Here is a 26,135-nt window from a genome sequence, read left to right on the forward strand (position 1 = left end):
AATCACACCATTTTCGTCTGCAATGGAAGTGACAAGTACAGTGTAGTCAAGGTACTATTCTCATACACTTTTCTAATTCTTAAAAATCCCTAAGAGCGTAAATATAGAATGTAGTGTTACAGAATGTAATAAGTTTAATACTAATGGCTTATGGTAAATACAATTATAATCGTTCTTGGCTAGCTTATATAAAGCGTGCACACCATAACAATTGAATGAAAGTTTTTTTTCTCAGAAACCAGAAACTGCGCTTCGTGAAAATATTTTATTTTAACAGCCAAATAATTTAAAAATAAGACCTATTATACCGTGAAAATAAGAACATAAAAGTGCACAATATAAAACTTGAGAGAGAGATAAGATAAGACAAAAACATTAGACTTTAACTGTGGATATAGGAGCAGTCATTTTTACCGAGTGAAAACGAGTGAGAGGTTACATCAGTTAATTGTGTTTGAATTGAGGCATGGCATTATACATAACTTACATATGCTGAAACATAATCCAGATTGTTCCTACTGTACAGTTACTACAATATTAAAGAGTAAAAACTCACGTCATTAACCGATCCATCTACGTCGAAAGTGAAGAATTTTGTCAGCCATATTAACTTCATAATGGAAACAGTAAAGAAAGGGGACTATAAACATCCCTTTAAGATAATTTGTTTCTCTTTATTTTCGTGTGTTTTGTTTCTCTTTCGGCGTCTCTTGGTTATAAATATAAACAGAGAACGTTCTTGCTCTTTGCTATTAACACTGCAAGTTTTCAAAGCACATCGTTAGATAACGTTTATAAATCAGTTCCAAAGACAGTAATCGTGACATCTTCAGCTGACATTAGCCTATTAACTAAAAATTATACTGAATGATTCAGTGATAGTTGAAATATCTCATAACAGCTGCTTAATTTCAACATATATACTTTGACACTTTGATAACAGTCTACTGTTATTGTTTTAATGTGCAAGATTTTGAAAGTTAAATCAACAATTTTACGAATTTTTGCTGACTAGTGCTTGTTGTTTTGAGCTAACTTTCTTCCATCTAAGTGAATTATGACCGAAAGACCAAGATGTCACCGTGAGCTGGAAGCCATGAAATTTTAGAAGTCTGGGGCCTAACAGTGAAAACGCCAAGGCTGTCATTTAAATCCATCATCCTTTGACCACAGGGAGCGTGAGGCCATTAGCGTCGTTTGTCTCCACAAGGTGGGGTGACAGAGTCTACCAGCAAAAAAAAATTTGATAGCAGTGTTTGGCCGTAACTCACTGGACTGGATAAGGCGGTACAAAGTGTACTGTAATAAAAAAGTACGTCGTTAAAAGATGGTGCAAATAAAAGTAATAAAAAAAAGCTTACAAATATGTCTAGAGGTCTTTTAGGACCCCAAATAGGTATTTATTCTCTGGGTCATAATAGGAAATTTAATAGTAACTTAGAAAATTTTGGCTCAAGACAATTCCTTTTAATTGTAACTCATTTATTCGTATATATATGTAAAACCCACAAACCAACAAGACTTACCTGTTAATACGAATAACAAGGAGCTAGAATGTCAGAATATTCTATTTTCTCTGACTTACCGGTTTCATGACTTCAAAGGTCGCTCCCTCTTCACGATATAATTACATTGAGAATCTATAACAAAAAGATTCACATACAGTTTTTCAACTAAACAAAAATAATCTGAACTGAATACTATATTTTATAAATATAGAAGCGTATAACATGTATAATTAAATTTATAAAATATGCTCAAAAATAAAAAAAATTGTTAAACTTTATTCAATATACTTTTCTTATTAAATTAAAATATTATTTCTAATTTCTTCTGTTTTTATTAAAAGGGAATTTATTTATATCATGACTCTATATCTATTACTTACTTTAGTGTATTTTCTGTGAGTCAAAATAACTGTGTTCACAGTTTTACAATAATTTCAACCGACTTTTCACAACCAGTTACTAATATATCTTTAAAGAAGCACCAAAAACATTTATAAAGTATTTTTCAACAAATAATATTTTATATTTTACATTACATGTCCAAAAGAGAGAAACGTGAAAATATACTTTTTTAAATTAAAAATATTTAAAAATACATTCATTAAATTATTTACTGCATATCGTGCACTTTCTTTGGGATATCTATATGGAATTTATGTACATTTAACCTTAATCATAAATTATGTGTTTGATTACATATATATACGTATACACCCAGTAGAGCTTAGAATCTTGAGTGTAGAATATGTCCATCTTAAACTACTAGATGAACATATTATATTAGGTTGTTTTTCGAAATAGTGAATATCTTTAATCATACGTCCACGCTCCACCCCAGTGGCACAGCGGAATGTTTTCTGAACTACAACTCTCTAAACTTGATTTCAATACCCCTGGTGGCAGAGAACAGATAGCACATCCTACCTAGATAGTTCTTATAATTGTTTGTTGTTAAGCACAAAGAAACAGAGTGGGCTATCTGTGCTATGCCGTTACTGTCATCGGAACTCGGTTTTTAACGTTAAAAGCGCTCTGACTTACCACTATATTTTAAAATATAGAAGTGTTGCCTAAAAATATTGTATGTGAAAATATGGCTTTTTAAATGTTTAAATCCACACAAGGTTATTACCAATAAACTTTACACAACAAATAATAAACAACATTTGTATTCGTTTCCTCAGTACCTATACTGCTAAACAATAAAGCATTTTTTAAATATGCTGTAAGGATTTATGTTTCAACTTGTAATATCAAAATTATGTTTTGATCCTTGATCAGTTATTATACAGTTGACATCTTCAGGCTTTGTTGCGATTACAATTCACTACAAAATGCAACATATTTTCAGCACCTTAAATTAAAGAAAAGGGGTTTAAAAGTTGCCGAATTTATTTCAGAATAAGATATTTCTACATAAAATTTGTTTCTTTGTTTGGTTTTTGAAAGGGCGAACATGTTTGGTGTGACAGAGCTTCAAACCCGCGGCCCTCTGATTAGGTGTCCAGCGCCCTAACCACCTGGCCATACCGGACCAGGTGTTTCTTGAATTATGGATATATGCGCGTGTTCGTGTACCCGCTGAACTGAAATTGATGATAACATTTTGAACGGCAAAAAACAACGCACATTACAAACAACATTTTACACTGTCATGCTACTGTAGGCAGCAAAATGATGAGAATAGACGCGATAAACAACACACCAATCTATGAAACTCTGATGGGTGCTGTAGGAATGATAATTACACATCCGGTTTTCTATGTCAACAAAACAAATATTTAGAGAAGTATGAAATAAAAAACTCCTTGGAGCTCTGGAAACACGGTAAGATAAAGGATTATTAAACATTTATTTTTTTCTAAGGTGTTTTTTTCTAAAATCAAACTTTCATCTTAAAATCAATCGAAGCTATGACATGATATCACGGTATTAAATAACGACATTAGTTTTGTTTTGGCTGTGCAATGAACAGATTTACGTCACTTCAAGAAATAACATGTTTTTTCAGATTACTTTTTCAGAGTTATGTAAACATTATGACATTACTTGTATATGGTTTTTAAGCCTAAATATTTCGACACAAAAAACATTTGATAAAGTCATGCAAGTATCCTGTGAAAATTTCTCATGTTGGTGAGTACTAGCATTAAGAAGGTATTATAGAAAGAGTATTTTTTATTCGATAAAGATAAATAGCTCTTACAACAAAGTAATGCCAAAAATGTCTTCTTCTCACAATAAGTGATTAGAGCTCTAACAAATGAAGCTGTAAATATTTTTTCCGTCTCATAAATAAATAACATGAGCTCTGACAAGAGAAAGTGCTATCAACATTGTTTTCTCCTCATAAAAGTGTAACATGAGCTCTGACAAAAGAAAGTGATATCAACATTGTTTTCTCCTCATAAAAGTGTAACATGAGCTCTGACAAGAGAAAGTGTTATCAACATTGTTTTCTCCTCATAAAAGTGTAACATGAGCTCTGACAAGAGAAAGTGTTATCAACATTGTTTAACATGAGCTCTGACAAGAGAAAGTGTTATCAACATTGTTTTCTCCTCATAAAAGTGTAACATGAGCTCTGACAAGAGAAAGTGTTATCAACATTGTTTTCTCCTCATAAAAGTGTAACATGAGCTCTGACAAGAGAAAGTGATATCAACATTGTTTTCTCCTCATAAAAGTGTAACATGAGCTCTGACAAGAGAAAGTGTTATCAACATTGTTTTCTCCTCATAAAAATGTAACATGAGCTCTGACAAGAGAAAATGTTATCAACATTGTTTTCTCCTCATAAAAGTGTAACATGAGCTCTGACAAGAGAAAGGGTTATCAACATTGTTTTCTCCTCATAAAAGTGTAACATGAGCTCTGACAAGAGAAAGTGTTATCAACATTGTTTTCTCCTCATAAAAGTGTAACATGAGCTCTGACAAGAGAAAGTGTTATCAACATTGTTTTCTCCTCATAAAAGTGTAACATGAGCTCTAATCACTTACAGTGTTATCAACACTAGTTTATACCCTCAGATCTTCTTACAGTTTAAACACGGTGCATGTAGAAGTAAATAACCTGATGTTTAAGTATAATACACGTTGAAGTACGTAATATGTTAATTAAGCGCAACGCGTTAAACTGAAAAAAATGTGAAGTTTGATGCAGTTTATTTGTTTACACTTAAGCACAAACCTAAACAATGAGCTATCTGTGCTTTGCCCACAACATGTATCGAAACCTGATTTCTAGCGTCGTAAGTCTGCAGACATACCGCTGTATCACTTCAGGACACTGGATAGAGTGTACGTGAGTGTAAATTACCTATTGTGTGACAATTACATGTGTTCAAGTAAATAATGCTCTTTAAACCCAGTTCGTCCTTCGATGGGTCAGCAGAGAGCTGGAGTTGTATAATGCAAAAATCCGTGGTTTAATTCTATGTGTATTATGTAGATTTTCGCTTAACAACAATTAACTTCGATACCAGTGAAAGTGAATAACTTCTTGTGTAAGAAATACATGCTAAATTAAATAGGCTATTAGTCACTTACAGAACACGTAGAAGTGAATAATATATTGTTTCAATACAGTTGTGTTTGTGTTTCCTCATAGCAAAGCTACATCAGGCAGCTAGTCATCACCACCCACCGCCAACTCGTTTCTCAACGAATAGTAGAATTGATCGTACATTATAACGCCCCCACGACTGAAAGGGCAAGCATGTTTGGTGTGAGGGGGATTCAAACCTGCGACCCTCAAATTACGAGTTGAGCGCTTTAATCACCTGACCATGCCAGCCCGTTGTAAAAGTAAACAACCTGCTGTTGAAATACAGTACACGTGGAGGTAAGTATTTAAGTATTTATTACCGTGCAAGCGAAAGTAAATCATGCGATTTTTCAATACAGAGTACATGAAGATAACGCGCTGTTTAAGTACAATGGACGTGAAAGCAAACAGGCAGCTGTTTAAATACAGTACACATGGAAATGGTAGTGAACGAGATAATGAAATTCAATAGCTATTATAGCTTTAGGAATTGAAATTTTTAAGAAGTAACCTTGTTCTATAAAGAGAACTACAGCATTGTGCAAAAATGTTAAGACAAGAGAATATTTTGTATTTCTTATTTTATAGGGCTAGTTCTTCCACTCAGTTACAGAACGTAAATTAAAACACTATGAACTCCCTGTTGACAATTGAATGAGTTAGGGTGAGAATACCTATTATTATTTAGAACTCCCATAAATCAAGGGAATATCATAATGGTTCTGATGAACGAACTTACAGATCAAATTTATGGTCTGAAATAATTGTCATGCAGTGTCTTAATATATATAGAAAGAAGTTAACAAGGAGCTGGCATATGGTACTGGTATATGCTAGAAGAAATCAATTTAATAGCACTCCACAAATAAATCTTGATAAAAACAGTGTTTAACACTATATATTAAGTTTTATTGTCGTGCTCTGGTTCAAAAAGCGTAGAGAATTGTTAGAAGAGCAGAGAGTTCGTATACAAGTTTCATGATATGCTGTTTCGACTCTCCAACAAATTACTGCACACTTAAAATGCTCCATCAACATTATCAAGTATACCCTTGATCATGAGACATTTAAAAGTAGGAAAATAAAGGGCAGAACATTTAAAACTTAATGATACTGATGTTAAGTGTCTTCATTTATGCAGCTCTGGGCAGAGGGAAGACTGACACTGAAAAGTGTACAGATTTACCGTATTAAGAAGACTCAACGAAAATGGAATATTTGATCGTATTAGAGACATTTGGAGTAAAATGCCAAAGGACGCTATGGTTAAATATGTTGCAACAATACCTGAAAGACTGTCTGCGGTTATTGAAGCAAAGTGGTGACGCATAGAGTATTAACTGTTTTCTGTTTGTTTTTTTTAATTTCACGCAAAGCTACTCGAAGGCTATCTGCGCTAGCCGTCCTAATTTGGCAGTGTAAACTAGAGGGAAGGCAGCTAGTCATCACCACCCACCGCCAACTCTTGGGCTACTCTTTTATCAACGAATAGTGGGATTAACCGTCACATTATAAAACCCCCACGGCTGAAAGGGTGAGCATGTTTGGTGCGACCGGGATTCGAACCCGCGACCCTCAGATTACGACTCGAACGCCTTATCACGCTTGGCCATGCCGGGCCTTAACTGTTTTCTGAAGTCAAGAACTTCCACCGAGTTTCTGCTATGTTAAACACGGAAATTAACAAAATTTGGATGTTTCACTTGTTATTTATCTTCCATTGTTCTCTGAAATCTACTTTTAGACCTTGTTCTAACATTTTGGTACAGTACTGTATATTGTATTAAAAACCTAAAAGTAAATATAGATGCAAACTGTTTTCAGGTTAGATGTGGATAAACGCACGTGCTTGGTAATTATGATAAATAAAGAAATAGCTTTATTCATAATCATAATAACACAAATAGGAGAAGTTTAACACATTTGACTCAACTGTCCACGTACTTTGAAGTGTTTAATGTGATTCTGACTCTAATCTTTAACTTGCAAAGAGCTGAAATGAAAACAGAAACTGATCAAATTATATAAGTCTGCAAAACAGTCAACATTTATTTTAAATAAAAGATTAACATGAAATATAGGCGCTCATTAAATGCTTTCACGACCAAGTATTTAATGAAAACCACTAATAAGTCACTTACTATCTTATGACAAAACTACAGAAACGTATTATTCTGAACGTCCTTAAGAAAAGGATACAACTTATGAAATACGATACGGAAAGATTGGCTTTTATATCTGTATGGGATGAAATGTCATGTGTCATCTGTCAGTTTAACGTGGCATGTCATCAAATTTTCGGTCGTTGATCTAATTTTCTGCGAAAGCTTGAGACAGTTAACAGTTATTAAGTCGACACCTGCCGTTGTCAACGATGATAGATGAGGCGTCAAGTGTGGGAACTTCTTCAAATGTCAACAACAATCGTAAGCAAGTGAATTCCTGTAGATAGAGATACGTGCAGAAAATAGTGTGCTAAATTGATTTGTTTGTTTAAAGTTAAGCACAAAGCTACATAATGGGCTATCTACGTTCTGCCCACCACGGGTATCGAAACCAGGTTTCTAGCGTTATAAGTCCACAGTCTGCTAAGAAGTTCTGATCCTCTTAGAATACCAACATGTAATGATTAGCCAACCATTAACATCTCAAGCGAGTAGTGTACCTACTTCGCAGGTGAAAAATCTAGTTGCTGAATAGTACCGCAAGGTTACACTGTTTATCAACTCGTTTGTCAATATTTGTATTTGTTTTAGTGAAAACTTATAATAGTTTCTTTATGCTAATATTATATAGCCATATCTTTCTAAGCATATACATCAACGTTTATCGCATTGTAGAACGATAAAATGTATAGCATATAACAATGTTTGCTATTACAGGCAGTTACTCAAATTTTCGGAAGCAGAACAAGAACAACAAAATACGGAAATGACCTCAAACAGCTTGGTGACACCGAAACAGAATAATGATGCTTGCAAAGTATATCGTCTATTTTGATGGAACCAGACGTGAGCAGAAACGTGCTCCACGTTATTGATATTATTTTGTTCATTTGGTTTTCTGTTTGACAGAGTATCCGAATCACGTCCTTCTTCTGCTAGCGTGACCGTCTCATCTCACTATTCGTCCATATAACAGTAACCCAGGAGTTTGTGATGGTTTATTATTGACTAACTACCGTCTCTATCAATTTAAAATTAGTGACATATAGTGGCAAAACACTGTTTATGTAGTATTCCGCGAAATATTCTGAAACCTGGTGGCTTCATATTTTAAACTAAATGTAGAACAAAATATTTATTAAATATATATACATTTATATATGCATTTATGTTTTTAATTTCGCGCAAAGCTACTCAAGAGCTATCTGCGCTAGCCGTCTCTAATTTTGCAGTGCAAGACTAAAAGGAAAGCAGCTAGTCATCACCACCCACTGCCAACTCTTGGGCTACTCTTTTGCCAACGAATAGTGGGATTGACCATCACATTATAACGCCCCCACGGCTGTAAGGGCGAGCATGTTTGGTGTGACCAGGATTCGAACCCGTGACCCTCAAATTACGAGTCTGACTCCTTAGCTCACCTGGCCATGTCGGGCGTTGTTTTTTTTAAAGAAACTGACTGTACTTTAGTATTAAACATCTCCCTGTCTGTATATGTTTACTGGTACTTACTTTATATCTTTGTCCATGTAACAAGATATTGCATAATCTGAAATACCATTAAAAGCTTCAAGTATTCAAGTGCACTGATGTTCGACAGATAAATTTAATGAGATATATTCCAGATTTTATAAATATCCTACAGAGAATAAGCCGAAGCTTGGAAAATAAATAAAAGACACAACATGTTTTTTTTAAATCGTTATTCACAATTATTTGTTTTTATTTTATCCACTGGATATTTCTTTAATCGCTTGTACTTAAACTTGCTGCTAGGTCTGGAAAGGTTTCTACTCTTCTACATGTGACGGAGATGAAAATAATTTTAATTATTTGCCCAACTTTCAAACAAAAACGTTAAAGTTTGGTATATCACTATCCAACGAACACTTACCAACTCTTTTAAATAACGTTTTTAGGGCAGAAAACTACTCAATCGTACAAGTTTTAAGGAGTGTCGCTGTCACCTTTGAAATAGCTTCTCTACAAACATTGGTTGATGGTTAAAGGAACAAAGTTATACGAGTTTCTAACCATTGCCGTAATAGTTCAGACTTTAACTTCAAGACTGTTAAAATTGTAAAGAAGGCATGAAAATTGGCACGGATAAAAGATTTTCTATAGAACCGCGCCTAAAAGTAAGCTCCATCGCATATCCTACCCTAAACAGCAGCCACGTTTCCTTTCAATATGTAAGACATCGAAAATCAGCATTATTCAACTATATGGTTCAAATGCACATCGAAATGTTATCTAAATATCTCAAATTTGGGACAAATATATAGATATTCATACAGAAATTCATTTAAAATCAAGAGTTCTCACGGATATTTTCTCAAATAATAACCCTATTTCAATATGACCATCGTCTCAAATCAATCTCAAAGTATAATATGTGATTCTAATCTAACTACAAATGTCATCTTAACGTCCAAAATCACGTTTTCCTGGCCAGAAAATCTGAATATAGCATTTGATTTAGAATATTAAACTTTGTTATTTAAATATGAGTATTAACTTTCCCCAGTGGCGCAGCGGTATATCTGAGGACTTCTAACGCTCAAAACCGGGGTTCGATCCCCGTGGTGGGCAAAGCAGAGATAGCCCACTGGGTATCTCTGTGCTTAATTCAAAACAAACAATGAGTATTAGTCAATATATAAAACATTTTATGAACGTTGTAGAACAAACAGTTTTGTTAGTAGAGCTTGAAGGTTTCAGTATATTGTAGTAAAATCTCTGAAGGTGTCTCTCATAGGTTAAAAAAACTATTGAAGTAGTCACAATAAGAATTCCACTTTTGTATGACTATGTTTATCGTTTATTTATTATTTACTTTGATCGTTTAGTTTATCTATGACTTTTTAGTTGCAATTTATACCTTAACTTATCTTCTACATGTTCATTTGTATTTTGAATAAATGTACATCTGGTTTGATGAAACTGACAACAGCCTCCCTTGCGGTGACGTACAGATAATATTATGTAAACTAATAATCATGTGAGGTTGCACACTCGTATCCTATTCTGTGAATAAATATCTAGCCTTCACTTACAAAGAAAGAGTCATGAGGTAGCTATTGAAAGGTATACTTGTTGCTGTTTGTCGCTCGATATTGAAAGGTATTATTTTAACATTGTATTTACTATATTTATCTGTGAAATTAATTTTTCTTTCTAGTTCTTTTTCCTGATTACATTATCATTGGGCCCAGCATGCCCAGGTGGTTTGGGCGCTCAACTCGCAATCTGAAGGTCGCGAGTTCGAATCCCTGTCACACCAAACCTCTTTCAGCTGTGTGGGCATTATAATGTTACGTTCAATCCCACTATTAGTTAGTAAAAGATTAGCCAAGAGTTGGCGTTGGATAATGATGACTAGCTGCCTTCTCTCCAGTATTACATTGCTAAATTATGAACAACTATCGCAGATAACTCTCGTGTACCTTTGCGCGAAATTCAAAAGCAAACATAAATATTAATAAATAAAATATAATAGATTGTTTGTTTGAATTTCGCGCAAAACTACACGTAGGTTGTCTGCGCTAGCCGTCCCTACTTAATCAGTGTAAGACTAGAGGGAAGGCAGCTAGTCATCACCACCCACCGCCAACTCTTGGGCTACTCTTTTACCAACGAATAGTGGGATTTACCGTAACATTCTAACGCCCACACGGCTGAAAGAGCGAGCATGTTTGGTGTGACAGGGATTCGAACCTGCGACCCTCGGATTACTAGTCGCATGTCTTAACCACGTGGCCGTACCGGGACTAATATTTATGATAGATTGTTTATTAGTACTGGTGTGAAGTCCTTGCTAGGCACTTGTCTATAACTGTGCCTTTCTAAGCGTTTAATTTATTAGTAAGTGTTGTTATTGTAAATAGATTGTTGTTGTTTTTTGCTGAACCCTATCTGTAGCAGCGTTTTCGTTTTAGACCGCTATAAAATCACTAAACATTATCCAAACAGTGATTTAACTTGTGCTACAATCACATGAGTCATCCATATACATATGTGGTCTCCACCAGAGTGAACAAAAACAATTTCAAGTCTATCCCAATCATTATAAACCTACGTCGAAATTTCCGGAACAGACGATGCATTGCAGGAAAAACTGTCCATGCTCTTGCAGGAGAATGAATGAGTTCTTTGCAGGACTTGACCGTCTCTGATAGGATTATTCATAAATGTCTTGGTCTATTTGCTCAGAACTGCATTCACCCAGAGTTCCAGCTCTTTCTTAGATATTACTCAAGAGTGTCCTGCATTGGATAAATGGTTTATTTAGTTCCTGTTCTTTTGGGCAGAGCTTCTGGTTCACATTACCAATTGAACAAATGCAGTTGTACATTAACACAGAGAACCGTTTTATGAATGCAAAACCCTCCTATAAGATTTCGTGTGGTGTTTCTGAAAGGTTTGCACATCAGATTATGATTTCCATGTTTTAAATGCAGTTTATTTGTCTTCGTACAAAGAAGACTGACACAGTCTGCGAAGGCATGACGAATGGCTAGAGCCTTGGGTGTGTGTTTGGAACAAGATCGTTAGTATAAGGATGTTCGAAATGTTTAAGATAACTCTAAAGCTAAGCCATAATTTCTGGCAACTTATTCACATGGGAAGTTTCAAACCTACAACATTAACTGCAAGTGATACATTTGAAGGTAAATACATAAAAATATTCCTTCTAATGTCCCTCACTGGTACATTGTATTATCTAGCGCACCTTTAAACGTATTTAAAATATTCCTTCTAATGTCCCTCACTGGTACATTGTATTATCTAGCGCACCTTTAAACGTATTTAAGATATCACTTGAAGGTTCTTGGGTGACTTTATTATTTCAAGTGTAGAATCAATAGCATTAGAGAAATTTTAAAAATCAACAACAGTAATTTTTGCTCCTTTTTGTTTATGATTTTGTTGTTGTCCATTTACTTTTCAAATGTAACATCAAACTATCAATAATTAAAACTTATTTTTAAATTACTTACTTATATATTTATTTAGGTGTTAACACAAAACTCTCTGATCAAGAAAACATGTGTTTAAACATTAAAATTATACTTTTATGAAGGTTAAAAGCATGTAGTTTTGCTGGTTATCAATGATGGTAACAATAGAATCCAAGGTTATGGTTGTATTCAAAATGATCTGCAACGGATTTTGCTTTTACATGAAGTTCCAGATGAAAATTTACTTCTACCCAACTTTTAGCCATTTAGATGACATTCTATATACATTTGGAACACACAGTGGAGTAGTAGTGGAATCTAATAAGACTGTTGTTTTGAACGAAATTTGCGATGAATATTACTTTTACACAAATCTTGCTGTGAAAATCTACATCTGTGCCAAATTTTATACTTATATATTATTTAATGAGCATTTTAAGCATGTAGTTGAGTTGTGTTTGTTTTTGATGCTGGGTGTTTAGTTGTGGAAGGGTGAAATTCATAGTCATTCCAAATATGAAATTGTAACACTTTTGTTTAAAAATGAGTCGAGTAGTAATGCAGGTCGAGAGCTATCATTTTGCTTGTCAATATTAGTTGTATGAAAGGAAATAGAATAGTTCACATACTGTATGTTATGTGATCGGTTCATTTTTTTTCTACCAACTTAGTACTAAACTGTGGTAGTTTCAGAAAAGATATTCAGCAAATCGATGCATGAACTGTAGTTTATTAATTATTCCTGTGATCTATTCTTGTCACATACGTTGCTTGTTAATAAGTTTCACTATTATCATTTAATCACACTTATAAACACCGTCGTTTGACGTTCCTTGTCTCCACAGCTGTTACCGACACTACAACCAAGATTTTCTTAGTGTTACTTTAACTACAGTGGTTTCGGTTTGGTATACTTGAGGTCTTTGGTCTTTAAATTCAACTTTTCCCTTTTTGTTGGTCTTAAGTTACTGTATTCATTTGTGACATCCCTCCTTATTCAGATGTGATAATTTGCATGAATGATATATTATAATTGGAAAAAATAACATTTGTTTGTAATAGTGAATGAACTTCAGGTCCATATAATTACTATCAGCTACCTCCCCTGCTTACTTTTATGTTGATTCAATTTATGTAATTATTTTTATCAATTAACCCAAGCAATCATTATCACAGTTTCTGGTGTTTTATTAACGGGATTCTATAAGTTCAAATTAAAGATCAGAAGTGAAATAAGTAATAAATATTTGGTTAATTTGTTTTTTATGATTGACAGACTATCAGAATCAAATCCTTCTTCTGGAAGAGTACATAAATTCAGGATAACTAGAAGACACACATTGGTCTGTTGTTTGCTTTGCGAGAAAGGAATCGTGCTTACAGGAATCTAGGTTGTAGACATAGAGTTCAGCACTTTACTAAGATATATAAAAGTTCTCTCTTCGTCTGCCAATCCCACTACCAAATCACTACTATAAACTTTTCTATGGACATCAGTACATTCAGCCAACCACAGCTGGATTTCATAGAAAAGTCTCTGAAAAGGCTGAAGCACCTTAACGCCACACACATATGAGAGTCTATTTAAGAAGCCTTAGTGGTTAACATCCAGTGCACCTTATCCATAATAGGGAGTTAATTGGCAGTCCGAAGCAACAGCCTGAAAATATCAGAAAATTTAAGAGTACAAGTTAAATAATTCTTCAGTGTGTGAAGGAAAGACCAAGAACAAAAAAGAGGAGATTGAGATTTTTGAGTCGGTTTTTACTGGTTTATACGTAAATCAAGTATAACCACTGAACCATTAGAAACTCGAATATATAATAGATCTCATACCAGCAGGAAGCTACATATACATCTATGATAAAACTAGACTTTCACATCCGTACGAAAGTGGGAAGTACGAGACTGTGCACTAATTAACGCTGCAGTTGTGCCACATTACTTTGAATATCGAACTAACCATCGTCACTAATTTTATTGTCCCCTGCATGAGGTTGTGGGTAAAGATGTTAATTCACTAAGCAAAGGAGTATTTGGGTAGATTTAGGAAAAGATTTAAACAGATGGATTGAAGAAGTGTTTAATTAAACGTTCAAACACGTTTCTCTCTATTACCCAGGACTGTCTAGCCATCAGTAAAGTTAAGCTTCTCCATAAGTTGAAACTGCATAATCAAATAATATCGATGGTAACAGGGCAGAATATAATGTTCGTAAACACAATCCAACCGAACAGTGTTATCTCAGGTGCAACATAGCATAGAGAAGATAACAGCATACTAAATTTGAGTGCTAACTTATAGTGAAAGGAATTATCACACAATAAAATAAAACCACTTGCAATTGTAATATTCAATAAACACTTTCTGAAACTTAACTGTATCGATGAGAACTTACTGTCAGGATAGCCTATGCACCACTGAAGAAGTTATGAAACTTCGCACAAAGCTACTCAAGGAGTGTCTGTGCTAATTTTAAAGTGACAGACTAGAAGGAAGACAGCTGGTAAGCATCATCTACCACCAATGTTTTACTAACAATTAACAAGATTAATTGTTACAAAATAACGCCATGACAGCAAAAGGAAAAACCATGTTTGAGGACGCACGGGATTCTAACCTGTGCTCTAAAATTGCGAGTAGAATATCCTAACCATCAAGCCATGCAGAACGAATTTAAAGGATGTTTACACACTCGGTAATGATGTTGGAAAAGTATTAGTTTATTATAAAACTCTATCTGATAAATGCTCATGAAAAAATGAGATAAACTGTCTGTTTACTTTGTGCCCCAACGCTGGACATAAAGCTGTGAATGTGATTCCATAAGTAAATATGGCATAAATAAATGGACACCAAAGCTGCTTAACAAACAGTTTAAACACAAGTAATTAAAAACCCTATTTTGGTGAAGGGATACTAGCTGACTTGGATCTAGAAAAAGCACGGCTTACATAATGTAATGTATGGACTACAAAGCTTCATAACCTTTATCAGTTATGTGAGTTTTGTATATGACCCTTATAAAAATGAACAGTTATACATATGGAGGACACCAAGGCTTTCAGACAACAAACTCTGGATTATAGCGTTGTAAGTTTATAGACTTATCGTTGTCCCACAAGGGTACAATAAAGCGACAAAATAACAGCTTCTAATCAACTCTCTAGTGTAGAACTGGGAAATTACGCTCTCTACTGGGAAGGCTATCTTATGACAAAAAGAGATATCACAAAACTGCCAACGGAAAACGGTTTCAGGTGAATATATAAGAAAAAAACAGGAGTATATTTCAGCATTATGGCGTATTTTTCTATCACGTTGGGCTGAATTATATCTTCCATTCAGACAGTTTAATTCATCAATCTAATGCTTCAGTGGTCATGTGATGTAAAACAAATGTGTAGGACCCAAAAATAAACTGAAAACGTACACCTTTGATGAACGCCTCAACATTTGTTCGTACAAAATTAGAGAAACTTGTTTTGAGGGAAAAAATGCCCAACTGAATTCAAGATTGAAAAGATGGAGAATCTCAAAAGTGTTTTGGCTTTAATACTATAAAAAAACAACAACATAAAAACAGTGTAAAGAGGGGCTTTGCATCTTTTATGACCCTGTTAGCTGATAGTTGTCTTGTGCTGCTAGTCGTCTTAGTATATAATGTTCAACGCTTATACGGACCTCCAGAATCCTGGTTAATAACTTAGCACACAGAATCACGTACAAAAGTTGTAACGTTTCCAAACGAGACCCAGAACTCGAGCACTTTTGAACACTTGACTATTCTTCGATAGTAGAATTACATTCATAAAGCCAATGCCAGATTAAGGTTTGGAGAGACCCTTTCGGTTGTTCGAGTTCCACTTGTCTATGCACATTTTACTAATCAACTTTTGTTAAAACAAATAGAAGCTTTACAAAAATACGTTTACAAAATCAGGAAATTTATTTTGATTTTACGCATGTAATATGAAATCAAGTATATATATATATATATATATAATCTTTGGTAGATAACATAACGTTTAAAACATGTTGAATAACATGATCATAATTTTTATCTATTTTTACATAATAACATTTTAAATAAAAGTGATAAAATGGTCACAAAGTGTTTTTAATTATTAATAAATTACCAAATTTTTCGTTATAAACAAATACACAATATTTCACACGGCATTCGATGTTTCCTAATACAACACGAGATGCCACTGAATACTGATTTTTCACGATGTCTATTTTTGCTTCCCAGTGACACAATGGTACGTCTATGGACTCGCATCACTAGAAATGTGATTTCGATACTCGTGGTGGGCAGAGCATAGATAGCCCATTGTGTAGTTTTGAGCTTAATTCCAAACAAACAAACAAATCATATCCATTTTAGGCCGTTTTTCAATAGGACGCTGACTGGCTGTAATAAATATCAAAAAGATACAATATAAAAATTACACATGTGTTTGTTTGGAATTAAACCCAAAACTACACAGTGGGTTATCTGAGTTCTGCCCACCATCGGTATTAAAACTCGGTTCCCTCCAGTACAATTCCGCAAACTAATCGCTGTGGACTTAGAAGTATACATATGTGAATGATAATTTTTTGATCGAGAGAATTTTAATCATAGTATGTGGATGCCTAGCGTTTTAAAAACAAATGATAAAAATGGTTAACTCACAATTAGTGAAAGTCCCTAAATTGGAGAGGGGGGTATACGTTATAACGTAATTTGTTTTTGCCCCAGTTTGGCGATATTCATAGTATATATTTTTCTTCACAATCCAGATGAAGCCAGAATTACTGGAGTTTTATGACATATTGTTAGAACAACTCCTATTTTGGACCATGATGTCTAATTGAGTTGATTCTGTTATAAGAATAGGCTGAACCTCGTTTGCTGACAATAACATTTCGTCTCTGCTAGTGAACTCTTCCCTTGTTAGGTTTACGCTGAATGGACCTACATTTCAGTACCATGTTCTGTTTATTTTTTGAAGTACAGTAAAATTATCTCTAATTTCGAGTTACTGTCAATGTGCATCAATGCAACCTATCTTATAACTTATGTTTCTTTTCTCTCTCTCCACTTACGGCCAGGTTGGTTAAGGGATTAGGGTCGCGAGTTCGAATCCCCGTCGCACCAAACATGCTCGCCCTTTCAGCAGTGGTGGCGTTATAATGTGACGGTCAATCCCACTATTTGTTGGTAAAAGAATAGTCCAAGAGTTGGCGGTGGGTGGTGATCACTAGCTGCCTTCCCTCTAGTCTTACACTACTAAATTAGGGACAGCTAGCGCAGATAACCCTCGAGTAGCTTTGCAGACGTGTATTGAAAGTTCAGAAATCAATTGTGATAACTCAGAGGCAGTGTAAGTGAATTTTACACCGAAGCTGTTCTGATAAAAAAGAGAGAAAGAAAAATGAAATACGTGAATTGTACACTGATAGTGTTTAACATAAAAATAAAGAAAAATAATTCTGCGTGTTAACAGAATTCTAAAGCAGTTGAATTGGTCTAAGTGGACTTTTGGCAAAAGGAAGAGAACCATATTGTAATATATATAAAACATTATAAGAAAACGTTGAAGTCTAAGCAGATGCACAGACGATTTACTTGGCAATTATCAAATTTAAAATGCCACTTCTGCAATAAAGATTAATTACAAGAAGGATGGTATGTAACCTTACAAATATCATCATGTCATATTTTTTAATAATATTTAGATTTTCTTCGTTTTTTTTTCATTTTAAAAGTTATGTCGAAATTCATTCATAAAAATCTGTTGAAATGACACTAAGTCACAGGTTTTTCGGAATGAGACTCCACTAACTTGTTGACCATCGAAGGGTCAGTACTATAAGATGTTTGGCTATCTCGTGTGTCAGGTATTAAAATGGTAATGGGAATATATCTTGTTAACTTATTTTTACTCAGTTTAGAAAAGTGCAAGCCTATGTACATGTTAAAATACCAATTTACGACCCGTGGGAAAGTAAAGGTGTATAGTTACAGTCATGTGAAAAAGTTAGAACACCCTATAAAAGCCTGTATATTTTTGTAACATTTTTGGATATACAGATATTTAATCTCAATTTTAACAATACTGAGCGATTATAGGAATATAACTAAACAACTAAAACTGAAGAAAATACTTTTCAAGATCTTCTGTAACTGTAATTCTACAAAAATGCATATTCTAACTGAGGAAAAAGTTAGGACACCCCACATTTATACCCACTTAAAATGGTTCAACTCACACACAGGTGTATCACACCAGGTGCACATGATTAGAAGATCGTTACTCAGCATTTTGAATGAGGCTTGCCCTATTTAAACCTCAGACATTTAGTTTGGTGTGTTCCTGACTGTTGAAGTGAGAGTGAGCACCATGGTGAGAGCAAAAGAGCTGTCTGATGCCTTCAGATAGAAAATTGTAGCAGCTTATGGGTCTGATAAGGGATTTAAAAAGATCTCAAAAAAGGTTGAAATCAGCCATTCTACTGTCCGGAAAATAGTCAACAAGTGAAGGGCTTTCAAAACAACTGCCAACATGTCCAGGTCTGGTCGTCCAAGCAAGTTCACCCTGATAGCAGACTGCAAGATGCTAAAATAGGTCTCCAAACATCTTAACATATCATCATGAGACCTACATCAGGCTCTGGCTACTGTTGATGTGAAAGTGCATGCCTCTACAATCAAAATGAGACTACACAAGTGTAACTTGCATGGGAGGTGTGCTAGGAGGAAACCTTTACTCTCTAAGAGAAACATCAAGGTTAGACTGAAGTTTGCCAAAAAGAATGTAGACAAAGACCAGGGCTTCTGGAATAATATTTTTTGGACATATGAGTCTAAAATTGAATTATTTGGACACCAGAACAGAGGACGTCTTTGGCGTAAACCAAATACAGCATTCCAGGAAAAGAACCTCATACCAACTGTAAAGCATGGAGGTGGAAGTGTTATGATTTGGGGCTGCTTTGCTGCAGCATGACCTAGACAGCTCACAATCATAGAATCCACTATGAATTCTACTGTGTATTAGAGGGTGCTTGAGGATCATGTGAGACCATCTGTACAAAAATTAAAGCTGAAGCGAAACTGGACCCTGCAACATGACAATGGCCCAAAACATACCAGTAAATCCACCAAGGACTGGCTGAAAACTAAGAAATGAAGTGTTCTGGAATAGCCGAGTCAAAGCCCAGATCTTAATCCCGTTGAGATGCTGTGGGATGACTTGAAATGGGCTGTACATACAAGAAACCCCTAAAACATCTTACAGCTGACAGAATTCTGCATTGAGGAGTGGGGCAAACTTTCTTCAGACCGATGTCAGAGACTGGTAGATGGCTACAAGAAGCGTCTCATTGCAGTTATTTCAGCCAAAGGGGGTAACAATAGCTATTAGGGGGTAGGGTGTCCTAACTTTTTCCTCAGTTAGAATATGCATTTTTGTAGAATTACATTTACAGAAGGTCTTGAAAAGTCTTTCTTCAGTTTTAATTGTTTTAATTTCTATAATCTCTCAATATTGTTTAAATTAAGATTAAATATTTATATATCAAAAAATGTTACAAAAATACACAGGCTTTCATAGGGTATTTTAACTTTTTTACATGACTGTATGTACGTTTCATATATGGCTTCATAATAAGCTGTTAAAAGTATGACATGTTAAAAAGTAAGCTCAACTTAAAAGCTTTTTTTCTGTCCAGTTGAGCTGAGAAACGAAGCTATGATATTAATATTTAAATGAAACTAATGCTTTATATTAAGCTATTTGAAGACAAGGGTGGAAAAATATGCAAAATGTGTGTTGTAAATAGGTTTTTCTTCCTCTTTGAACAAGTAAACAATTAATCATTTGGAGAACTGTTCTGTTGTGAAGGTATGACGTGAGTAGTGTTATTAAATGTTTTATTTTATTAAATACTGTACAATGATGTGTATAGAAACTACGTTACTTGTATGGTCTTTCGTGGATATTTTTCTTTATTTTTCAATTATTATTTGGACTCGCATTTATTTTGATCTGAGGTAATTTAATGGTCATTAAGGAGAATGAGGCTAGTTAAAATAGATCGTGTGTGTTTATAGTAGAAGATTGGATAGCTGGAGTACGCTGTGATTAGTAAGTCTGTGTGATATAATTCCAAGGTTAGATGTATGTGATAATCTGTGTTAATCAGATTAATTAATGTGCCAGGTTAGATAGATTATGTGAGAGAGTTAGTCTCTGGTATGAACATTTTAAAAATTTAGCTCTCCTTTGTATCTCACGGGTACAAGGAGTTCCTGCTGTATGTAATGTTTAATGATAGAATTTATTGTGAAATCATTTATGATCAGTATTCAGTAAATAGGCTGAACATATAGTTACTATCCTGCAACATAATTTGGTTTTGTCATAATTTATTTTATATTCTCCAATTCATTTATTTTATACGTATGTACGTATACACTACTACATGTGATTTAATAACTAGTGTAACTCCTATAGGACAAAAATTTGCAAATGGACGAGAGCCTCAGTACTGTGCTTTATGTAATGTTATTGGTAACGTTTTGTGAATGTTTTGACTAATGTAGTGATCTTAACGTGTCCTAGGGGAATCGATAAAACTAAAGTAGCGCCTTATTTGCTAATGTGACGTCATGTGCCATGAACTGTAAGGTTTAACGTTTATGATTCACCAAAAAATCCGAGTTGACTGAGTTGTTACAGACGCATTTGTTTCGGATCTAAGTTTAAAACTAATTAAGATCCTTAGCATCTAACCACACTAAAGAGGCGGAGTTCTAATAACCAGAATCGTTAACTCGTCCTTTTATAATCTAGAAGTTATATGTCGTACATGCTAAAGATTATTTGGTTCTATATCTCACTTGAACAGTTATAACCAGAGTTTGATTAGAGTACAAGCCCGTGAACAACTTTTTACATCGTTATTAAGAATATTTCCGAGCAGGAAGTAGAGCTGAGAATTAACACTTTGTTAGTTGAATAGGATAGACGATAGGAATACACTTCTTTCGTGTGGCGTAGTTAGGTTGGCAAGAAGTATTTACGTGGGTGATGGATCTCATTAATTTACGCCAAGCGTTATTTTTGTTTGTTAAATTTTAAACTGAAACTGAAAAATTGTGTCAGAAATCACTGACTTTCTCAAATGTCTGTAAAAGATGTTTAACTGATCATGAAATGTGTGAACTGTACTTGACTCGTTGTCCTTGTTATCTGTTATTTTCACACAGGTTACTGCAGTTAATACCTTTCAAGTATTATCGTTTAATAGTATATGTAAATCTACAAGCAACTATCACCCTTCAATTATATCTAGAAGTTCATATGGAAATGTTATCTGTCTATTATATCTGTAAATTTATAGACAGCTATTACCATTCAATTATATATGAAAGTTTATAAACTATTACCATTCAAATATATTGGTAAATTTATATACAACTATCCCAATTTATTTGTATATGTAAATTTACAGATAATAAAATTTTTACATTCCTTTGCCTACACTATTGCTACCACAACAAAGATATTCTCAGTTTTACCCTGTGTTTCTGTGATTTTATTATACGCGAATTCAATTTTACTAGTCTTGTTGCAACTGTCTTTGTATCAAGTGTATGGCTGTGAAAGCTTGAATAATAATATAATACAAATATGTTTGTCAGTCTTAAGTCAAATTTACTTTCTTCTTTCAAATTACCTGTCATTTACATATCTTATTTTTTTTTAGGTCCCCGATCACAAGTTTCGCCACAGGCTACCTACCTAAATTCTTAGTATCAGATTGTTCACTTACGTTAATTAATAAACTACGGTTGCTTGTGCTTTAAAGTGGATTTTTTTGTGAGGAAAAAAAAGGTTATAATATCTGAATAACATAGTTTTCTTAAAGTGTGCTTATATATTATTAGTTTATCTCTCATCCAGCTACCGACTGAGACAACGCTGTTAGAGGAGGAGTCTCAACGACAACTAAAAACGTGTTTTGTGTAGTTTGAATTGATTAATACATTATCGTAAGGCCACAAGGTCGCCACCAACCGGCCTTTTGAAAAAGAATTATTATTAAACAGTGCTGTAGTTAATCAGAAATTTCCTCTTTTGACACTTCAAAAAAAAAATTCCTTTCAAGAATCATATAAAGAAATTTACAAAAATCCAACCCAAGAACTATTAACAAAATTATTTTACTTTGCTATTTACAGTTGCTAACAAAATATAATTTAAGACAAACAAACGTGAGGTGGCCATGTTAGCTGCTATACTTTTTATGGTGTGATATTCTTGTGAGGTAATATTAAGTGACAAAAACTTTAGAAACCTGCTACTGAGGGACTGGTTTCTTACACTGCTCTTCCATAGCTCTAGGTTTAAATAAAAAGATATAAAATAAACAGGCAAAAGTAAACTTACAACTGACCATATTTACATATATATATAAATCTCTTGTTTTCAGGCTCAGCAAAATCGGAAAATAAAATATGAATAATTACTTTAAGCATGTTCAGTTTTTTCACAAATATATTTATTTTTTGCGCATAAAAATATTTGATCTAACTCAATTTGTTGAGTAACTTTGGAAATAACTTGTTTTGTTATATGGGTGTTATTTTTTATTCAAATGCTGTTATTGAACCTTTTGATCTATTACGTGCCAAGATATGTAGACCTTGTTTTTATGCTTTATATGAAGAGCATGAAGGTCCAAGACTTGAACCCAGATAAGTCGCTGAATACGCTTTAAACTCTCAATACTGGAGGCATTATAGCTACAATAATCAATACCACTGCGAGATCAAATCACAAAGGCGGCGGACGCTTCTGTCTGGATGTACTCCCTCTGGAGAACGCCCAAGAGATCGAAAATTTGGAAAAAGTAATTGTATAGTATAAAGAAAGAAGAATTTCTCCTTCATATTTCACATCCATAACATTTTATATTAAGGTAGCAAAGAAGTATTTGTTGTTTCTTATGTGATAGCTTAAAGGCTAGAAAAATCTTTATAATTTCGTTCTACTCTTGGTTTGTTCGTTTTGAATTTCGCGCAAAGCTACACGAAAGCTATCTGCGCTAGCCGTCCCTGATTTGGCAGTGTAAAGCTAGAGGGAATGCAGCAGCTAGTCATCACCACCCAACGCCAACTCTTGGGATACTCTTTTACCAACGAATAGTGGGATTGACCGTCACATTATAACGCCCCAACGGCTGAAAGGGCAAGCATATTTGGTGTGACGGGGATTCGAACCAGCGACCCTCAGATTACGAGTCGAGTGCTCTATTCACCTGGCCATGCCGGGCCTCGTTCTACTCTAAATAGCTTGAAAGTAATAAAACATTTACCCATTCTGTATAATGGGTTAAAGTATTGAAAGGGTTCGTGTTGTTAATTGTAAAATTTTCTTGTCACTAAAGTTTCTAATATCAACGAAGAAAAGAAAGAATGTACGAATATACTTGACTGTACATTTGTAGAGACTTCAGTAAAATATAAATATATTTTGTTCATTCTTACACTTTTATTAACTGCAGTTTATATAATTACACGTTCTTATTGTTTTGTTATGTTTTAATTTATTTTTGCATGAAATCTCAATTGCTCGAAGATGTTATGCAAGTCGGGAACTTTAATTCTACTGAACCTTTATCAATAGTTCGGAATATATATAAATTCCAAATAACATGAAGTTTGCCTTCTGCGTGAGCTCAAGCAATTACATCTACCCGTTGGTAAGAACTATCATTATGCGTAGTGAAAGTGGAATTAGAGCTCTCAGAGTGGTGATGTTGTTGCTGTGCCCTTTAAACAATTTGGACTGAGGGAACGTTTGGATATAACAAGTCATTTGTATTGCATTACCTCTGTAATATTAACAAATTTGTCATTGTCTGCAATTATAGCTCATCTGAGCTTTAATAAGGGTTTCATGGTAGAAATACATATTTCAGGTAGAAATTGAGATGATTTATGATGGCATTTAGGCCCACGTATATTTATTTGGATGAACGTAGATTATACTTAACTTAGAACTTTTTAAAGAGAATTGCATTGCTCATACAAACCTTCATAATTTAAGTTCGTGATTAACGTTCAAAAAAGTAATTGTATGAATTTTTAAGAATTATTGGATATTACTTTTAAGTACAAAATAAGAAGAAAGAGAGTGTTATCAGTTAAACCAACAAAAAGAAACACATGCTTGTATGCTCCATTATTCGTGTGAAACTTGAATATTTTGGAAACATTTAAAGGAAAACAACTCTTATTCACGGTTATTCAAATGTTCAACATATATCCATTTATTGTTTTAATTCCAAAGGCAAAAATGAAGGCTCTGTAGTGTGTCCCATGGCCCACATTGCTCTAGACGGGAACATATATTTGCTCATGGAAGTGTTCTAAAGGAAAATGTACGCGTACCCACAGAAGTGTTCTGGAAAGGAACATGTAGGTGCACATGGCATTGGTCTAGAGGGGAACATATACGTACTCGTTGAAATGTTGTAGGGGGAGAAACATGTGTGCACCCACGGCAGTGTAATAAAGGGGACCATACACGTACTCGCAGCATTGTTTTATTGTGGAACATATACGTGCCCATGGAAGTGTCATAGAAGTATATTGCAGTAAAAGAAGTAAAAACATAGTAAACGCCAACCGATTGTTACGCTGTCAGTTCAAAAATGGCATGCCGTTTGAAAAGAAAATGAAATATTTATTTCATACTCTAATAAACGTCAAAATGATTTTCTGAGGTTCTGAAGTACATGTAGACTTTAATTTATTTAAATAAGTACATTTATACACAATATTCATACTTAGGATAATCGTAAGTTTTTAGTGCTATGCGACTGTCACCTAAATCTGCAGCATGTTGTTTTTCACATTTTTCTTTCGATATATCTGCATTAGAAATCGTTTCTCTTCAAACATACCATGAACTTTTTTCCCCGTATTTAAATATTGATTGCCACCTATTTTTCTTTCTTCCGTGTAGCTTAAACATAACTTAATAAAACCGTCGTGTATCGAGATATCGAGGTAAAAAAAATAAGAAAGCCCAAGGTTCATGATACTCTAAAACTAAATTAACCATGTTTAAAATTACAATTTGCATTTTACGGACAGTTGTGGAAAGGAAAATATTTTAATGAAACAGTATTATAAGAATAAAGTATTACAAGCATACTAATTGGAGAAATAAATTCTCTCCCAGTCCCCATAATGATCACGCACAGTATAATAAAACCTAAGTGTTATTAGGCAATTTAAAAACAAACTTTTTTCACCAAATTCTGAAAGGAAACATGAAATATGTATATGAAAAATGTAACAAAACCTACATGTATATATGTGTGTGTATATATATATATATATATATATACATACATGGTTGGGAAAAAGTGAATATGAAAATGCTTTATTTAGCATATAGTTTAATTTTCAACTATTTCTATGAAACAAATAATAATTTAATTAATTTCTATTGTTTTCACAATATTTTATTTAGTGTCAATCGTATATTATCAACTGTACTAGCTGTATAGTAACTTTTTTCCTACCCTGTAAATGTAAACTGTCATTTAGAGTTACGTATGTAGTGCACGTTCGTAAAACATTTACGTTCTAATCTCTGTGAAATCAGTAATTTCAGAGGAATTTTATTTCATGTTTTAAGAACCGTGGCTACTCCTTGGAAGTTGTCTCTTGCCAATCAGATTTTCAGATATTCCCGTATATTATTTTTGTCTTGATAGACAAGCAAAGGACATCAATGACATTGTAAAACAAATGACTTTCTTCCAAATCTGTAAAATCAAGCTCAAAGTGATTATTCGATTCGAAACTTTATTTTCGTTGGCTTGAAGACGATGAACTTGATTACGTCACTTCTATATCAGAAATCTCTGTTTTTTATAA

At 34.0% G+C, this 26,135-nt stretch overlaps 1 long non-coding RNA gene across 1 annotated transcript in view; it reads right to left on the bottom strand.

Moving 5' to 3' along the window:
- Nucleotides 1-340: 340 nt before the first annotated feature.
- Nucleotides 341-26,135, bottom strand: part of LOC143250875 (uncharacterized) — a 48,532-nt gene continuing 22,737 nt past the window's right edge. The window contains exons 2-3 of the long non-coding RNA XR_013028424.1: nucleotides 1,586-1,640; nucleotides 341-1,299 (exon numbers count right to left, since the gene is read on the bottom strand). This is a non-coding gene — a long non-coding RNA (uncharacterized LOC143250875). The remainder of the gene's footprint in view (nucleotides 1,300-1,585; nucleotides 1,641-26,135) is intronic.

This window comes from Tachypleus tridentatus, chromosome 1, assembly GCF_004210375.1.
Source record: "Tachypleus tridentatus isolate NWPU-2018 chromosome 1, ASM421037v1, whole genome shotgun sequence".
In the NCBI taxonomy this organism is placed as follows: domain Eukaryota; kingdom Metazoa; phylum Arthropoda; class Merostomata; order Xiphosura; family Limulidae; genus Tachypleus; species Tachypleus tridentatus.